The 19,147-nt window shown below is 34.8% G+C and overlaps 1 long non-coding RNA gene across 1 annotated transcript in view; it reads right to left on the bottom strand.

The window, feature by feature from the left end:
* Positions 1-1,616: 1,616 nt before the first annotated feature.
* LOC129659177 (uncharacterized) overlaps positions 1,617-19,147 on the bottom strand; it is a 43,948-nt gene continuing 26,417 nt past the window's right edge. Inside the window, exons 2-3 of the long non-coding RNA XR_008717845.1 lie at positions 8,788-8,956; positions 1,617-2,491 (exon numbers count right to left, since the gene is read on the bottom strand). This is a non-coding gene — a long non-coding RNA (uncharacterized LOC129659177). The remainder of the gene's footprint in view (positions 2,492-8,787; positions 8,957-19,147) is intronic.

Below are 19,147 nucleotides of genomic sequence, written 5' to 3'. Positions count from 1 at the left end.
GATCAACAGGAAAACTCAACTATTTTTCAAAATAATAGTAAATACTCTTTAAAGACAGCAAAAAAAATGAAGAACTCAACAATATAATAATTATAATGTCTAGCATCCAATAAAAAATTACTAGATATGTGAAGAAGTAAGAAAATATGAACAATATTAAGGATGAAAAATATATATTTTTAAAAAAGACCTAGAATCCACATAGATGATGAGATCAGTAGACAAGGATATGCACTACAAAGACAGAAAAATGATGTTCTTTAGATTAAAGGAATATGATCCAATTGGACACTTGAATCTATAAATGACCTAAATAGAAATCTGGATCCACACTAAGAAAACAAGGAGTACCAGAAACGGTAAATATACTTGGAAAATAAAAATATAGCTTTCCCTCATTTTAAATTACTTTAGAAGATAATTGACTGTTTATAGCAAAAGACAAAAAAAGAGTATCATTGTATCTGAAATTAATAACATACAGAGAAAACATGATAGCAATAAAAGGGAAGAGGGGGAAAGAGAAAAAATTCTACATTGTATGTTAAGTGGTATAATATATTTGAAGATACCTTCTAAACAAAAGACAATAATAGAGATAAAATTGAATACTGAAAACAGTCAATCATTAGAAGGCAAAAAAGAATAAAAATGAGAAAATTGCAGTAGGAACTAAAGAAAACAAATAACCATGTTGTAAAATTAAATTCAATCATACTAATAACTACATTAATTGTAAGTGGTCTACAACTGACTTGAAAATCAATCCGATTATATAATGCCCATAAAAAATGTAATTAAAATATGAAGATACACATATTTTCAATTGAAAGTATATAAAAAACATATAACATGAAAACACTAATCATAAGAAAGCTAGAGTTCTATGTTACTATACGACAAAGTGCAATTCAGAACAAGAAATATTTTCAGACATAGAGATCTTATATAAGGACAAAGGGTCAATTCATCTTTAAACATAGTGTGGAATATGTATGCTACTATGGTAGCTAGCCTCAAAAACAGTCCCTAGTGAACTTTACTTCCTGAAATTCATATTCTTTTATAGTCCATCCCAATACTGTACTAGAGATGGAATGTGTAACCAAAATCAGGATAGACATGATGTTGATTCTGATATTAGGTTAAAAATATTTCTGAAAAATTCCCCAATTCTACCAAATTAAATAACACATCTCTAAATATTCCAGAGGAAATGTGGATGTTTAAAAATCAAAAGATGTTAAGTGTCCATATTAAGAAGTTAGGAGGAAAAAAGAGTAAATTAAACAGAAGGTAAATACAAAGAAGTAAAAATAAAAATGAGTAGAAACTAAGGAAGTATAAAACAGAGAAACAGTATAGCATATCAATTAAACTAAAGCTAGGCTATTCACAGTCTACAATATTTATGTACATATAGATGGACTCATTAAGGACAAAAGCTGTATAACACAATGGTTCACATTAGAAATGTAATAGAAGATATCACTACCAATACTATATAATTTATAAGGATAATGAGTAATATTATGAGCAACTTTATACCAAAAAATTTGGCAAATTATAACCAAAATGGCAAATTCTTCCTAAGACACAAATGGAGACAAAAAGCATTAAGAAAAACAGAATAGTTTTATATTTACAAAATAAACTGATTTCACAATTTAAAATGTCACTCAAAAGACAGCATGCACACAAGGGTTTATTGGTATATTGTATTAGACATTTTACCCTATGACTCTGATAGTAGTATCAGACCAAAAATAAAGCAAAAAAGGAAAAATTAGAGACTTACAGCTCCTATACATACATGCCAAAATCCTTAACAAAATATTAGCCAATTGAATCCAGCATTATAGTGAAAGAAATATGCATCATGACCAAATGGAGTTTATTCCAGGTATTTGAATGAAAGTAACAGAAGGAGAAAAGTCATAATCAAAATTGTTGCAGAAAACTTCATTTGATAATGTGGAATATCATTGATTTAAAAATTACTAGGAATAGAAAGTAACTCTTCAAAATTGATAAAGTATCTACTAAAAACCTACAATTACTGTCACAATTCATTATAAAGCATATAATATGTTCTTAAGATTAAGAACAAAGTAGAAATACCTGTTCTTACCTCAACTTGGTGGGAGGGATGTCTTCCAGTGAATTAAGGTGTAAAAAAGACACAAGGAATCAGTTCAGTTCAGTTCAGTCACTCAGCCGCTCAGTCGTGTCTGACTCTTTGTGACCCCATGAACTGCAGCACGCCAGACCTCCCTGTCCTTCACCAACTCCAAAGCCTACCCAAACCCATGTCCATTGAGTTGATGATGCCATCCAACTGTCTTATCCTCTGTCGTCCCCTTCTCCTCCTGCCCTCAATCTTTCCCAGCATTGGGGTCTTTTCAAATGAGTCTGATCTTTGCATCAGGTGGCCAAAGTATTGGAGTTTCAGCTTCAACATCAGTCCTTCCAATGAACATCCAGGACTGATCTGAAAAAAGAAGCAAACTGTCTTTATTATCTTTATTCACAGATTTCATTGTAATTTGTTTTCTAAAATCAAATAATCTAGGGAGAAAAATTATAATAATTAAAAGAAAAATTTATCAAGGCTTTTTAGTTATTTGTTGGAATACAAAATCTGTATGTAAAAGTCAATTGTATTCTATATACTAAGAGTAAACAACAGAAAAATGAGTCTCAAAAATACCATTTTCAATACCACTAAAACATAAAAATACTAGTCATAAATTTTTCAAAGTATGTATGAACTGTTACAAAAGATTATTGAGATAAAGAGCTTAATAGCTATATTATGTATATGAATTAGAAGACTCAATAAAATTAGAATGGCAAAATTCTCCCTAAACTGTACTATAAATTCAGTATAATTTTAACCAGAATCTTGGTAGGATTCTTCATAGTATTCAGCAAGCTCATTTCAAATGTATTAGGAAAAGTAAAAAAAAAAATCTTAAATAGTAAAGAGTTGTTTTTAAAGTGGAGCTACTGTAATTGAAACGATGTGTTAACAGTAAGAATAAACTTGTTCAATTCAAAAGAATAGTTTAGAACCAGTGGCTCTCCTATCTGGGAAACTGATGGTTGAAAAAGTTGCCAAATTTATTCAAAGAGTATTTTCAACAAAACTTGATAAAGCAAATGAATATCTATATAGAACTATAAATATCTCAATCCTTATACTAAATAAGACATTCATTTGATATAAAATATAGATCTAAACACAAAAGCTAAAAGCATTAGATTCAAAAATAAATCTGAAAAAAACTTCTGATATGTGGCTAGACAAATATTAAATAGGCCATAAAAAGAACTAACCATAAAAACTTAATAAATTGAAATTTATAAAATTAAAAATTATCTGCTCTTCACATGAAAATTATGAAAATGAAGGGTAAGCTACAGACTGGGAAAGTATATTTGTAATACACATATCTGAGAAAAAATTTGTGTCCAGAATATATTTCTTAAGAAACGCCTTATGACACAATAATAAAAAGACAAAAAATTCCAATTAAATTAAAAATAGACAAAGTGCTTTACAAAGAAAAGGATATCAGTGGCCAATAACTGCTTGGAAAGTTGCTCTTCATCATTAGTCATCTAAGAAATGAAAATTAAACCACACTGAGATACCTTCTTACACTCATAAATTAAAACAAACTGACAATCTTTAGTATTAGCACAGATGGAAAGCAGCGAAAACTTCCATACACAACATATGCCAGTATAAAATGACACAATCACTTTGGAAAACTCTTTAGCATTTTCTTAGAAAGTTAAATATATGTGTACTACATAATTCAGTAATCTACACTAAAGAGCTAAAATATAAGTCCACAAAAATACATATACAAAAAGGAGTACGTCAAGGCTGTATATTGTCACCCTGCTTATTTAACTTATATGCAGAGTACATCATGAGAAACACTGGGCTGGAAGAAGCACAAGCTGGAATCAAGATTGCCAGGAGAAATATCAATAACCTCAGATATGCAGATGACACCACCCTTATGGCAGAACGTGAAGAGGAACTAAAAAGCCTCTTGATGAAAATGAAAGAGGAGAGTGAAAAAGTTGGCTTAAAGCTCAACATTCAGAAAACGAAGATCATGGCATCTGGTCCCATCACTTCATGGGAAATAGATGGGGAAACAGTGGAAACAGTGTCAGAATTTATTTTGGGGGCTCCAAAATCACTGCAGATGGTGACTGCAGCCATGAAATTAAAAGATGCTTACTCCTTGGAAGGAAAGTTATGACCAACTTTCTCTAGTTTTCCACTCATAGCATCTCCAAGTCTAATTAACCTGTGGTGATTATAGGAAGGCAGGAAATTCATTGTGCTAGATGTCGTATTTGAAATGAATCCCACAGTGAAAGAAGTTTGAAAAACTTTCTTAAATAAGGATGTAAAAGTCAAAAGAATGATTCAGCATCAAATTCTTCTTGCAGACAGGGCAAAACTGAGGCTTGGTACCCCAAGAACATGCATCGTCAATGTAAAATTTGGAGATAGCCATGAAATTAAAAGACACTTACTCCTTGGAAGGAAAGTTATGACCAACCTAGATCACATATTAAATAGTAGAGACACTACTTTGCCAACAAAGGTCCATCTAGTCAAAGCTATGGTTTTTCCAGTAGTCATGTATGGATGTGACAGTTGGACTGTGAAGAAAGCAGAGTGCCAAAGAATTGATGCTTTTGAACTGTGGTGTTGGAGAAGACTCTTGAGAGTCCCTTGGACTGCAAGGAGATCCAACGAGTCCATCCTAAAGGAGATCAATCCTGGGTGTTCATTGGAAGGACTGATGCTGAAGCTGAAACTCCAATACTTTGGCCACTTCATGCAAAGAGTTGACTCATTGGAAAAGACTCTGATGCTGGGAGGGATTGGGGGCAGGAGGAGAAGGGGACGACAGAGGATAAGATGGCTGGATGGTATCACCAACTCAATGGACGTGAGTTTGGGTGAACTCCGGGAGTTGGTGATGGACAGGGAGGCCTGGTGTGCTGCGATTCATGGGGTCACAAAGAGTTGGACATGGCTGAGTGACTGAACTGAACTGAAGTATTCATAAGACATTTGTTCAAAGTTGTACCACACTGGAAAACATCCCAAACATCCATCATAAGCTAAATGGATAAATAAGTAAATTTTGGTATATTCATACAATTCATGCAATGGACTACTACTTAGTGATTTTTTTTTTTTTAATAACTTGATTAACCCATCAAGCTGGAAGAATCCAAAAACCATCACACTGAGCAAATGAAGCCAGATACAAAAGAATGGATATGTGATTTCACTGCAAGATATTCTAGAACAAGCAAAATGATCTATAGGGACTTACAACAAAACAGTGGTTGCTTAGAGTTAGGAGTTAGAGGAAGGTGATTGACTTTCAAGGAACACAAAGAAACTTTTGCTGGAGTGAGAGAAATATCCATATTTTGGTTGTAGCAGAATATATATGAGTGTGTACATTTATCAAAATCTATGAAATCATGATATACTTAAAATAGATATGCTTTGTTATATGTAACCTGTATCTTAATGGATTTTTTTAAGTTTTCAAGTTAGCTACTGCTAAGTCACTTCAGTTGTGTCCAACTCTTTGCAACCCTATGGATGGTAGCCTGCCAGGTTCCTCTGTCCATGAGATTCTCCATTCAAGAATACTGGAGTGGGTTGCCATTTCCTCCTCCAGGGATCTTCCCGACCCAGGGATTGAACCATGTCTCTTAAGTCTCCTGTATTGGCAAGAGGGTTCTTTATCACTAGTGCCAGCTGATAAGTCCCTTCTTTAAGTTCCTTTTTTAAATTAAAATGGCCAAAAGTCTTAATCTTAAACCAACAGACAGCAAAAGAATATGTTTGAATAGTGAAAGAAATGTAATATTAGCAAGTTTTAACTGTGGTTTACAATGTGGCTGGTTTTTACCCAAACGTATGAGTATTAATTTACTCAGGCCAGTACTTTTTATTCTCCTGCTGTGGCCCTGTATTTTCCATTGGCTTCCCCATTAGCTGGTGTCTAAAATTGATGAAGAGATATGAGTATTATGCACATTCTACTGTGCTCATAATGAAGTCAACATATATTTGTCATTATATTTTGAAATGTAAGTATGTTCTTCCCATTAAATACTTAGAAGTATTCTCGGTGGCTTTTCTTCAGAGCAGAATATTCTTCAAATCTGAGAACTTTTTTATGATTATGATGGTATGTACCCAAAATAATTTTGACCAAAACAACATGAGTCACTGCTTTTATTTAGACATAGCTGAGGAAAAAAAAAAAAAACAGACAAGTTGTTGTTCAGTCGTTAAGTCATGTCTGACTCTCTGACCCCATGAACTGCAGCACACCAAGCTTCCCTGTCCTTCACTATCTCCCGGAGTTTGCTCAAACTCTGCTGAGTCAGTGATACCATCCAATCATCCTCATCCTCTGTCGCCCCTTTCTCCTCATGCCCTCAATCTTTCCCAGCATCAGGGTCTTTTGTACTTTTATTTATTTCAAAAAAACACTCAGAAAACCTAAGTTATTTACTACTAAAAAATTCCAGTTATTTGAATACCAATAATACAAAATGTCTCATTTTAAAAAATCATTTTGTTTACAAAATTTAACAATATAAATTATTTATTTAACTACTTAAAACTACATTTCATTTGGCACACTGTGATTCTTTTAATTACATAGGTAATTACATAGATTAATATGATTTAGGAAGAAAAATAAATAGCAGGTGTTCAGGGTGCCAAAATCAAATCCACCCTGGTCTTTGCTGTTCAGCTCACTAGATATGATTACATCCTTTTACACAAATTGTATCAGACTATACCTGAGGGGAAAAAACCCTTTAAAGAATTGCTTTTTAGCTTTATCTCTGACAGCAGCATTCTTGGCCTTTCAGATACCAGTATATTCTTTTTCTCCATTTCTATCTTTCTTCTGTAATCATCTCATAATGGAGCATAATGTTATGACTATATCACAGGAGATACATGATAACATTATAAGCATGTTTCTATATCATTTTAAAAATTAACTGTAGTACATATATATTTTAATCAAAAATTTCATGATACGTTTCTTGACTTGAAAATGCATAACCATAAAAATTAGGTTTGTTATTTCTCCTCACTTTTCAGGAAACAATATCATTATAACACTTTCAAGGTTCTTATGAGTGTTTTAATTTCACTTTCTTATTTATAGTATGCCTTTATATGAGACTTGATACATAAGAACCATTCAAACTGAAATTATTTTTACATCATTTAAAAAATGAGGCAGTTTGTTGTTCATTTTGTGTTTAGTATGCATATAATATTGTATACATGCTATACAATGTCATGTACATACATATGTACTTTGTAGCTGTAATATTCTATTTTTATGGAAATTATATATACTAATTTTTGTTTCCTGCTCTAACAATCATCATCATTCTAAAAAATAAGTGCTGAGGAAAACATAATTTTGATAACAGTGTGAAATAATTAGTAAGTAAGAAAAATGAGGGGGATAAGAATAATATTTCTATATCAAAGAAGAAAATAGTAGGGTTTTGAGAACATCCTCTAGCAGTCTCTTGTGTTTTGGTTTGTCTTGTGAATAGAAGCGCTAGCTCTACTTGCTATAGACTCTCTTTTCAAGAATGCTTGTAAAATGAACAGCCTTCGAAGATAGAGATAGCATCTCCCTCTGGAGCTAAGGGCAGGTTTGTTTACCATTAATTACTAACAAAATAGTGTTTCCATCACTGTGGGGCAAAGTCAGGCATGATACTTTCCATCATAAAATATCTGGGTGCTCTGGCTCAGAATTTCTCTCCTGTAAGACTCCCAACTGCGTGGGAAGAATCATCTGACCCTCTTCCCACTTTCCTGTGGAAATGCTGATACTCTAGCTACTGTTATTGTTGTTGCTGCTTAGTCACTTTAAGTGGTGTCTGACTCTTTTGTGACCCCATGGACGGTAGCCCTCCAGGTTCCTCTGGCCATAGGATTTCCCAGGCAACACAAGAATACTGGAGTGGGTTTCCATTTCCTTCTCTAGGTAATCTTTCCAACCCAGGGATAGAACTCACACCCCCTGATTGGCAGGCAGATTCTTTACCACTGAGCCATGCTGTTATTACCAAGCAATAAATTGTCCTTTTCTCTGGATTGCATTTTTGAGGGAGTTATCTGAAGAATTAGACTCCCTCACCACCAGAAAGAATTCTTGAATCTTTGCTGTTGGCGAAGTTCCTTCAGCATGAGGAAAGTAAGAAGCTATTACATCAGTATAAGATAAAATAAGAAAACTCAGACAAGAACTATGGCAGGTATATTTTTGCCTCATGAAGTATTCCAATAGACACAGTCTTGGTGAATAGCAAGAAATGGCTTCCTTTTTTCCCTTTCAGAGAACAGCACCCCAGACAGAGTCAGGCTCAGATTAGAGCCTGATTCACTCTCCATTGCTGGTCAGTAATGGGGTTCCCTGTTAGTTCAGATGGTAAAGAATCTGCCTACAATGTAGTAGACCCAGGTTCGATCTGTTGGTCAGTAACAGGTAGATCATGGTTACTCTTCAGCTACTCACCCTTTGGTACTTTGCGTTGTCCAGAAAAGAAAGTACAAATTTAGTAATTCCAGCAAGATTATACAAATACTTGGTGATGGGTAAGTACCCAAGTATTTGGTAGTTTAGGACAGTTCCACCTTTGCTTCTGTTAGCAGTCAGTGGCTGTAAGAGTACTTACCTAGTGAACAGACCTCCAACCTGTTACAGGGCAGAGGCAGTAGAGCTTGTCCGCATTCCAGAGCCAGGTTTTTGCTACAAGGGCCAATGGGGCAGCAGGCAAGCTCACTAATGCAGCATCAATGGAGGAAAAGGTGGTAGAAAGTATATCGCAAGTGCTGTTGGTGGAGCTAAAGATTTATCAACCAGGAGGAAAATTGTTAGGCAGATAATCTTATTTATGTACTATCTGTAATCATCCCTTCCCTTTCCCTTCCCCACTCTTAAGAAAAGGTTCTGAAGAGGAAGGATTCCCCTTTGCTAGGTGAGTTCTCTACATTTTTTTTTGTTGTTGAAAATTTGTGTAGGGGGATTACTTTACGTGTGTAGGAGACACGTAAAGATTAAATTGATCTACTGCCTGCATAATAAAGTGAGCGAGGCTGCAGAGTGGCCTGGGTAGTTACCTAGGGAGAACTTTGAGATAAAAAGATTTCCGAGAGCAGGTCAAGAATTTACTTTTCCTGCTGCCGTTTGGAGACACAGAGTAAAGATTTTAAATATTTATGTTTAGGTTTTTGGTTACTGTACTATTTCTCTGACTATGATATTATGCTAAGACTGAATCTTTTACCAAGATAGATTTGTCTGTTAAGAAATTTTTTCCTTACTTTTTAATGGAATTGGAATGTTAAAGCATAAAATCAGAAATTAAAATAATTTTTGGCTCTCCATCCATATAAGTATCTTTTCAATTATAATATCTTCATTAATAGCTAACATCTTAAATAGAGAACCACCGATAAGCAGTCAAGGACAGTGGAAACTAAAGAGGGTATAAAAAGACTGCTGAGTCCTTAGTTTATTTCCCATTTTTTGGTCAAATCAACTACAACAGAGTTACAATATTTTACTCTGTTATTTATCATGAAGAGAGCCTTTAATCAGTCCATTCTATCAGTACATAAACTGAGGTTTTTAAAAAGTAGAATAAAATATGTGGGTGAAGTTAGTGAAAACCTTGGAATTTGAAATTTGACATTGTCTCTGAACGCATAGAAAATTTAACGTCCATTAATAACATTTAATTGACGACTTTGTAGGTCTATTAGGAGAATGCACTTGCAATTACATTTAATCTACTATTAAATTCTAACTCATGAATACAGAAGTAACCCCCATTTGAAATGTTAATGATGCTGTTTGTGATATATTATGATATATATGATTCTGGAAAGTTAAATATGTGTCATTCAAGATGTCACACATAAATATAGAAATGAATCTAAATGAATGGTATTTTTTTAATCACCAGCTAAATTAAAAATGTATTAAAGGCAGATCTTTAAAAATTGTCTTCTAGAATAAAATGTGCATATATTACCTGTGTTTACTATTATTCCAGGTATGTGAATTAATAATTATAAGACATACAGTATCTGGTTATTTGTACCATGTAACTGAAACCTGCCATACTAATTGTTTCTTTTAGAAATACAGATAATTGTAATCCAGTGATTGCCTTTGTTCCAAGCAATGGATTTTAATTACATTTGGAAAATGTAATTAATAATAATTATATTATTACAACTGTACAATATTAATTACAATTATGTTATAATAAAGAACTCTAATTCCATTTGGAAAAAATAGAAGTGATTTTCAAGCTCAAGGCATTCTTTCAAATCCTAAATGGCTTTTTTTCCTAAATTATCGCTATTCTCTTCAGAATAAGTATTTTTTTCATTTTACCCAGTTGACCTCATAGTGCCTTGAATATATTGCATTTTTGACTCAATATTCAGCTTAAACAGATAAAAGGAAAGTCAGATAAATCTGAAAACTAGTTGGATATATTATTTTCTATTGTTAAAGGTTAGGATGGGTTATTGCTGCTAAAAATTGTTGAACTGATGTATATGAATGAATTACAACAGTGCAGATGGCAGAAAATGCTTGGTCTCCAAGTCTTGCGAAGAAAAGTCGCCTTACTTCAAGATGGGATCTAAGTTTTTAGGAAAGTACCTCAATGAATCAGTTTGATTTTGGGGTGTGTCTGATGTTATTCCCAGATTCATAACTTCATATAAATCAAGATGAAAAGCTTTGAGGATGAACGTGAAAAAAAAGTCTTCATATAAGGGATATGCTAATCTTTATCCAATGTCTAGATTGTTTAGTCAGTTCTAGAGCATCTTTAGCTCTTTTTTTAAACTTTTTACCTTGTATTGGGGTGTAGCTGATTAACAAACAATGTTGTAATCATCCTTAATTCTTAAAACTGTTTCATAGTATATGTGTAGATATCAGATTACCATTTTCTGGATAATAGTATCTTTACAATTCTCCATACTATAAATTCTAACCATTGGAAATATCCTCAGAATTCCAGGATAGAACAGATTTCAGTTAATACTGAATTACAGGGGGAAGGAGGACTTCACCTTTATTCTGAGTAAACCCTGTCTTGGTCTTTTGAAGAGACCTCCTCAAGGCACAAAAGCCATACAAGCATGCTAAATAACCCACCTGCATATATAGCAGTATGCTACAAAATCATTATTAAATGCTCCCAAGAAAGTCCTGAAGTAACCAGAACAAATCACACACAAAAAAGTGAAAAGATTAACAAGACTTTAACTTCAGTAGGGATCTGCATTTTTAACTAGTGCCTTAATTGATCATAGTATGCAAATTTTCTTAACTGCCTTCTTGAATGACCAAAGTTCTAAAGCTGTCAGGATCAATTCGAATAAAAGGAGATGTAATAGAAAAAATATCAACAACATACCATCATAGAATAAAGTGTTTTCTGTATAAAAATGCAGACTTTGAGACAAAACCATCTATATGTTGAGAATACCAGAGTTCATCTTTATTAGAAAATGAATTTTAAACTACTCAGGCATCATCTTAGATTCCTAGAGGATAAAGGATATCCTAGAACTTGGAGATACATACTGGCTGGAAACAAATTTTTTGGAAATGTATCACAGAAAGTCATACAATCTGAACTTGAACATTTTTCAAATACCATTGTTATATAGCTTCTTTGTTTCACAAAGAAATTAATAACTAAAACCTATATATACATATACACACACACACACACATATATACACACACACACACATACACACACACACACACACACACACACGTATATAAATATACTGGGATATAAAGGTGCTAATTAAAACACAGTCCACATATTAGGAAATGAACTGGCTGTGATTATTTGGGCTCTATTGATTACCAAGGTTGTTGGTTAATTTCACTGGCTAAGTAGATGTCCTCCTTATAAACACTGCTTCATGACAAAATTTCTTGAAGTCACATGTTAAGAAGAGTCAATCCCTAATAATCAGGAAAATGATGAGCAAAATGTTGAATATGTGACCAAAGATGAACAAACTATTATGTTTCCGTACAAGATCTTTCAAGCAGGACTAGCTACATAATTTGTAGGGCTCAGAATAAGAGGAAAATGCAACACTGTTCAAAAATCTTAAGAATTTCAATACAGCAAGAGCAGAACACTGACTGAAGTGTGGGGTCCATCTGGCTGCAGAGGCTCTGTGCCATATGGCCACGAAGCCTGACCTACCGCCAAGCATACAGGAGTCCTGACTGCGGGAAATTCTTGGAATGTTGGAAAGATAGTTGTTACCTTATTTTTTAAAAAAAGATATAAAGATGATGCATCCAAGAACCAATTGGGAAAGTTGTGATAATTATGTGATTAAAATATATATTCTGATGGCTAGTGACATGTTACATATATTTACTGTGTAAAGGGAATTTTGAGTGGCTTAATAGATACAGCTAATTGAAATGATCCTGAGTAGTATGTAGCATGCACTCTGACTAGTTTCTAAAACTAATTTAGAATTCAGCAGAATAATGTGAAGTCTTTTACTACTTAATTAAACTTCTGTAACGCCTGTTTTACCAAGATGAATAAAATACATAAATTGTATGAGGTGACATCTAATGCACACAAAAAAGAGAAATGTAAAAATCAGAACAGTGGGTACATTAAACTGATTCTTAATAATTGAAACCAATTTAATCATTTGAGATTATTTTATTCTAGCTGACGTAATACTGTAGCAGTTATATTCTAATTATAACCTGTTTCATTTTACCCTGCCTTTCTAGTTAATTATTACAGTCAATTTGTAAAATGACATGGTTCCACATTTGCATAGGTCACTATTAAATAAATGAATAGCTGAAATTACTCTAGCATTGAAGTGTCAACTTTGGTAGAAGTCAAGAGGACTTCAAATGTTCTTCTAACACCCCTTAATGTGTTAATGACCACTATTAAACTGCAATTAAAAGGCCAGGAAAAATGCATGAAACAGTTAATAGAAAAATAGCACAGACACAATTAAACCGACTCTAGATTTTTTTTTTTTTTTTGGACTGATAGAAAATAAGGTGATATGCTGTAAGTACTGTAGTGTGAATCTATTTCCAACTCAAGGCAGAGTTGACAGTTTAATGATAACAAATCATAGGCTGCCTTTTTGGGGAGCACTGAACGTCAGTTTAAAATTAACATCAGTAGTAAACAAGACAATGTGGTGATTTTACCTTGTATTTAAATTACTACTTATTATGGTACTAAATAATAGCTTTAAATAACTTGGTGTCCAGATTACTGATATACAGTCTATCTGTGTGAGAAAAAGAGAGACAGTACTGAAAGATATGTTTAAGTTTTTGTCATCCTAAATAAAGGATAAACGTATGTCTTTGCTGTGCAGTCTTGATCAAGTTGCCTGTGAAACCTTTCCCTGAGTCTGTTCTACACTGAAACCCTAACACTGTCATTAGAACGCTTCACTCAGCATAGATTGTACTTCCAAGTCTCATGGATTTTGTTTAACTTGAAATATACAGCAGAAAAACAGTTAAAATTATGCATAAACATTCAACTTGTGAGAAGCATCTTAAAGCTAAAAGAGGTTAGATATTTTAAACAAAGGACACTTTTGCAAATTAAAACACAGTTGAAGTGGGGTTTTTTTTTTTCTCTTAAATATTAGTATTTGCCTGAATTTTTTCTCTTGTCCAGTGAAAGTTACTTTGGGATTTATCAGTTACTATTTACTGAGTATAAGACATTTGATGGATGTATCAAATGTTTATGTTCAAGTCTCCATTAGAACATTTACAGATGGGCATGATGGCTAACTATAGTTGTGAATACAAATGAAGAAAGAATAGGGTGCTATGACAGTTACCAGGGTAACTTAAGTACAGATTCATATCCACATCTTTTTTCCATGATTATATTACAATTTTAGCCATAACTAGGTTTTCACCTTGAATCATCAATGTTGTCTTACTTCTACACTTAAATTCTTATACAAAGTTCATTATAATTTTAAGCAAACATATGTCCATGATAAAATCATGGACAACACAGAATTCTTGATATGAGCATCCTGCTGCTGCTGCTGCTGCTAAGTCGCTTCAGTTGTGTCCAACTCTGTGTGACCCCATAGACAGCAGCCCACCAGGCTCCCCTGTCCCTGGGATTTTCCAGGCAAGAACACTGGATTGGGTTACCATTTCCTTCTCCAATGCATGAAAGTGAAAAGTGAAAGTGAAGTCTGCTCAGTCTTGTCGGACTCTTTGCGACCCCATGGACTGCAGCCTACCAGGCTTCTCTGTCCATGGGATTTTCCAGGCAAGAGTACTGGAGTGGGGTGCCATTACCTTCTCCGATTATTGATCTTAATAATACCTGGAATATAGCATTAGTGGTAGGCTATAATGGTTCATTAGGTATATATATGAATATATAAGTATAGAAATGGACATCACCAGACAGTCAACACTGAAATCAGATTGATTATATTCTTCACAGCCAAAGACGGAGAAGCTCTATAGTCAGCAAAAAAAGGACTGGGAGCTGACTGTGGCTCAGATCATGAACTCCTTATTGCCAAATTCAGACTTAAATTGAAGAAAGTAGGGAAAACAACTAGACCATTCAAGTATGACCTAAATTGAATCCCTAACGATTATACAGTAGAAGTAAGAAATAGTTTTAAGGGACTAGATCTGATAGACAGAGTGCCTAAAAACTATGGACAGAGGTTAGTGACACTGTACAGGAGACAGGGAGCAATACCATCTCCCAGAAAAAGAAATGCAAAAAACCAAAATGGCTGTCTGAGGAGGCCTTACAAATAGCTGTGAAAAGAAGAGAAGCAAAAAGCAAAGGAGAAAAGGAAAGATATACCCACTTGAATGCAGAGTTCCAAAGAATAGCAAGGAGAGATAAGAAAGCCTTCCTCAGTGATTAATGCAAAGAAATAGAGGAAAACAATAGAATGGGAAAGACTAGAGATCTCCTCAAGAAAATTAGAGGCACCAAGGGAACATTTCATGCAAAGATGGACACAGTAAAGCACAAAAATGATATAAACCTAACAAAAGCAGAAGGTAATAAGAAGAGGTGGCAAGAATACACAGAAGAACTGTACAAAAAAGATCTTCATGATCCACATAATCATGATGGTGTGATCACTCACCTAGAGCCAAATACCCTGGAATGCGAAGTCAAGTGGGCCTTAGGAAGCATCACTAAGAACAAAGCTAGTGGAGCTGATGGAATTCCAGTTGGGTTATTTAAAATCCTAAAAGAGGATGCTGTGAAAGTGCTTCACTCAATATGCCAGCAAATTTGGAAAACTCAGCAGTGGCCACAGGACTAGAATACAAGCCAAAGGCAATGCCAAAGAATGCTCAAACTACCACACAATTGTACTCATCTCACATGCTAGTAAAGTAATGCTCAAAATTCTCCAAGCCAGGCTTCAACAGTACATGAACTGTGAAGTTCTAAATGTTTAAGCGAGATTCAGAAAAGGCAGAGGAACCAGAGATCAAATTGCCAAAATCCGTTGGATCATCAAAAAAAGCAAGAGCGTTCCAGAAAAAAAATCTATTTCTGCTTTATTGACTATGCCAAAGCCTTTGACTGTGTGGATTACAATAAACTGGAAAACTCTTCAAGAGATAGGAATACCAGACCACCTTACCTGCCTCTTAAGAAATCTGTATGCAGGTCAAGAAGCAACAGTTAGAACTGGACATGGAACATCAGACTGGTCCCAAATAGGAAAAGGAGTATGTCAAGGCTGTATATTGTCACCCTGCTTATTTAACTTATATCCAGAGTACATTATGAGAAATGCTGGGCTGGAGGAAGCACAAGCTGGAATCAAGATTGCCAGGAGAAATATCAATAACCTCAGATACACAGATGACACCACGCTTATGGCAGAAAGTGAAGAAGAACTAAAGAGCCTCTTGATGAAAGTGAAAGAGGAGACTGAAAAAATCAGCTTAAAGCTCAACATTCAGAAAACAAAGATCATGGCATACTGTCCCATCACTTCATGGCAAATAGATGGAGAAACAGTGGAAACAGTGGCTGACTTTATTTTGGGGGGCTCCAAAATCACTGCAGATGGTGACTGTAGCCATGAAATTAAAAGACACTTACTACTTGGAAGGAAAGTTATGACCAACCTAGGTAGCATATTAAAAAGCAGAGACATTACTTTGCCAACAAAGGTCCATCTAGTCAAGGCTATGGTTTTTCCATTCGTCAAGTATGGATGTGAGAGTTGGACCATAAAGAAAGCTGAGTGCCAAAGAATTGATGCTTTTGACCTGTGGTATTGGAGAAGACTCTTGAGAGTTCCTTGACAGCAAGGAGATCCAACCAGTCCATCCTAAAGGAAATTAGTCCTGAATATTCATTGGAAAGACTGATACAGAAGCTGAAGCTCCAATATTTTGGCCACCTATTGTGAAGAGATGACTCATTTGAAAAGACCCTGATGCTGGGAAAGATTGGGGGCAGGAGGAGAAGGGGACAACAGAGGATGAGATGGTTGGATGGCATCAATGACTCAATGGACATGAGTTTGAGTAAACTCCAGGAGTTGGTGATGGACAGGGAGGCCTGGTGTGTTGCAGTCCATGGGGTCGTAAAGAGTTGGACACGACTAAGTGACTGAACTGAACACACATCTATCTATCTATCTATCTATCTATCTATCTATTATATACTACATCAAAATCATGATTTCCCTAGTGGCTCAGTGATAAAGAATACACCTGCCAATGCAGGAGATGCGGGTTCAATCCTTGGGTTTAGGAGACCACTGGAGAAGGAAATCACAATCCACTCCAGTATTCTTGCCTGGGAAATACCATGGACAGAGGAGGCTGGAGGGCTACAGTCCATGATATTGCAAAAGAGTCAGATAAGACTTAGTGACCAAACAATAACAACAATGCTGCTGCTAAGTCGCTTCAGTCGTGTCCGACTCTGTGTGACCCCATAGACAGCAGCCCACCAGGCTCTCCCGTCGGTGGGATTCTCCAGGCAAGAACACTGGAGTGGGTTGCCATTTCCTCCTCCAATGCATGAAAGTGAAAAGTGAAAGTGAAGTCACTCAGTCATGTCCGACTCCTAGTGACCCCATGGACTGTAGCCTGCCAGGCTCCTCCATCCATGGGATTTTCCAGGCAAGAATACTGGAGTGGGTTGCCATTGCTTTCTCCGAACAACAATGCTATTGAGTACCTAATGAAAAATTTCCCACTAGTTACATTTGAGACATAGGTCAAGTGACCTTTGACATTCTTTTTGTTTAGTAGCTAAGTCATATCTGACTCTTTTGTGACCCCATGGGATTATGGGATCCTCCCATGGGATTTCCCAGGCAAGAATACTGGAGTGGGTTGCCATTTCCTTCTCCAGGGGATCTTCCCAATTCAGGGATCTAACCCACGTCTCCTGCATTGGAAGGCAAGGTCTTTACCACTGAGGCACCAGGGATGCCCACACTCAATATCATAGAAGAGCTTTATATTAGTTTAAGAGAGAAACAAAGTGTCTATTTTACTGTTACAGCCAAAAATTGGAAAATTTCTTAGTGACATCAATGTCAGGTTCCACATATGAAGAACAAGTCAATAAGCCACTCTACAGGTTCCTTAAATGTCAGATGACCAAAAATGATCAGTAGAACATTTATCAATCATATGGCACTCAGTATGTAAATTAAACAAATTAACAACAAATATTTCAAAAGTGTTATGACACCCTCTTTCAGAGATCATGGAAAATAAGTTGGAATAACTCTCAACTACTACCAAAGGATATTTTAAAAGAATATTTGTTTTTGGTTTACTCTGATATGCAAATACCCACCTGATAAATTCTGTTGTCTCTAATTTTTTTAAAATTTATTGATTCTTTTTTAAAAATTTGTTTTCTGCTTATAAGCTCTCCTTAACAGTAAAACTTTTTTTTTCTCTAATTTTTGTCCAGAAGAAAAAAAGGAAAAAGAGCCATGTAGTAGTTACTTCCAGGATTATAACCTAGCACATTTGAATCAGTAAAACAAAAGTGCCAATTTGAATGTCACTTTCCTTACACCATAAAATTGCAATTGAAACAAGGTTATATTATTTTCTGTGTCTCAATCTCAGAAGGTTTTTTTCAAAGCTGTTTAACAGATGCAATGAGTGGCCTTCATTTCCATGTGACATATTTCAAATCAATAAAATGAAGCTAGGAGTAACTTGTATATATATATATATATGTATATGTATATATATATGTATATGTATATATATATGTATATGTATATACATACATATATATATACACACACATATACATTTTTTTGGTAATGGCGGTACTTTATCATGACAAAGAAAGGAGATATTCAGGAGACAGTGACACATTGCTGGTCTCCTAAGTGTTCCTCCTAGAAGAGGTAGAAGAGGAAAGAGGACACAATGACTTTGATATGCTTTGAAACAAAAAGAAAATGATAACACATAGAGAAAGCCATCAAATAAAGACATTATGGCTAATATTTGCTATCAATCTTCATGAACAGGAAGAGATCTAACTACTCTTCATCTTCAAAGAAACTGGAGTTAATATAATGCCATTCTACATTATTTGGTCTGTATTGACTTACTATAGTTAAAATGTGCTTAAAAATATTTTTAAATATGTGTTAAATGTGAAAAACTTGGCACTAGACTGGAAATACTCAAAGTGCAAAGGAAGTATTCTTCATGAGAATAAAAAGTAGGAAGTGAATCATGTAGAATCATGAAGGTAGCGGAAGCTGCAATCTGATAATCTCTGTGTTCCTCATTTTTCAACAAGTCATGGTCTGATTACAAATATGGACAATAACATCAGGACCTATTTTTGCACAACTTGAATAGTCACAACTTCATCAGATAAGTAGGGTCAGGCTTGAAGAATTGAAGGCGACGCAAATGCAGAAAAGAAGTTCCAGATAAACACACAGGAATCA

The sequence above is a fragment of the Bubalus kerabau genome, chromosome 8, assembly GCF_029407905.1.
Source record: "Bubalus kerabau isolate K-KA32 ecotype Philippines breed swamp buffalo chromosome 8, PCC_UOA_SB_1v2, whole genome shotgun sequence".
Lineage (NCBI taxonomy): Eukaryota > Metazoa > Chordata > Mammalia > Artiodactyla > Bovidae > Bubalus > Bubalus kerabau.
The sequence above is the reverse complement of the archived record's forward strand: the minus strand, read 5'-3'. Positions and strand labels throughout refer to the sequence as shown.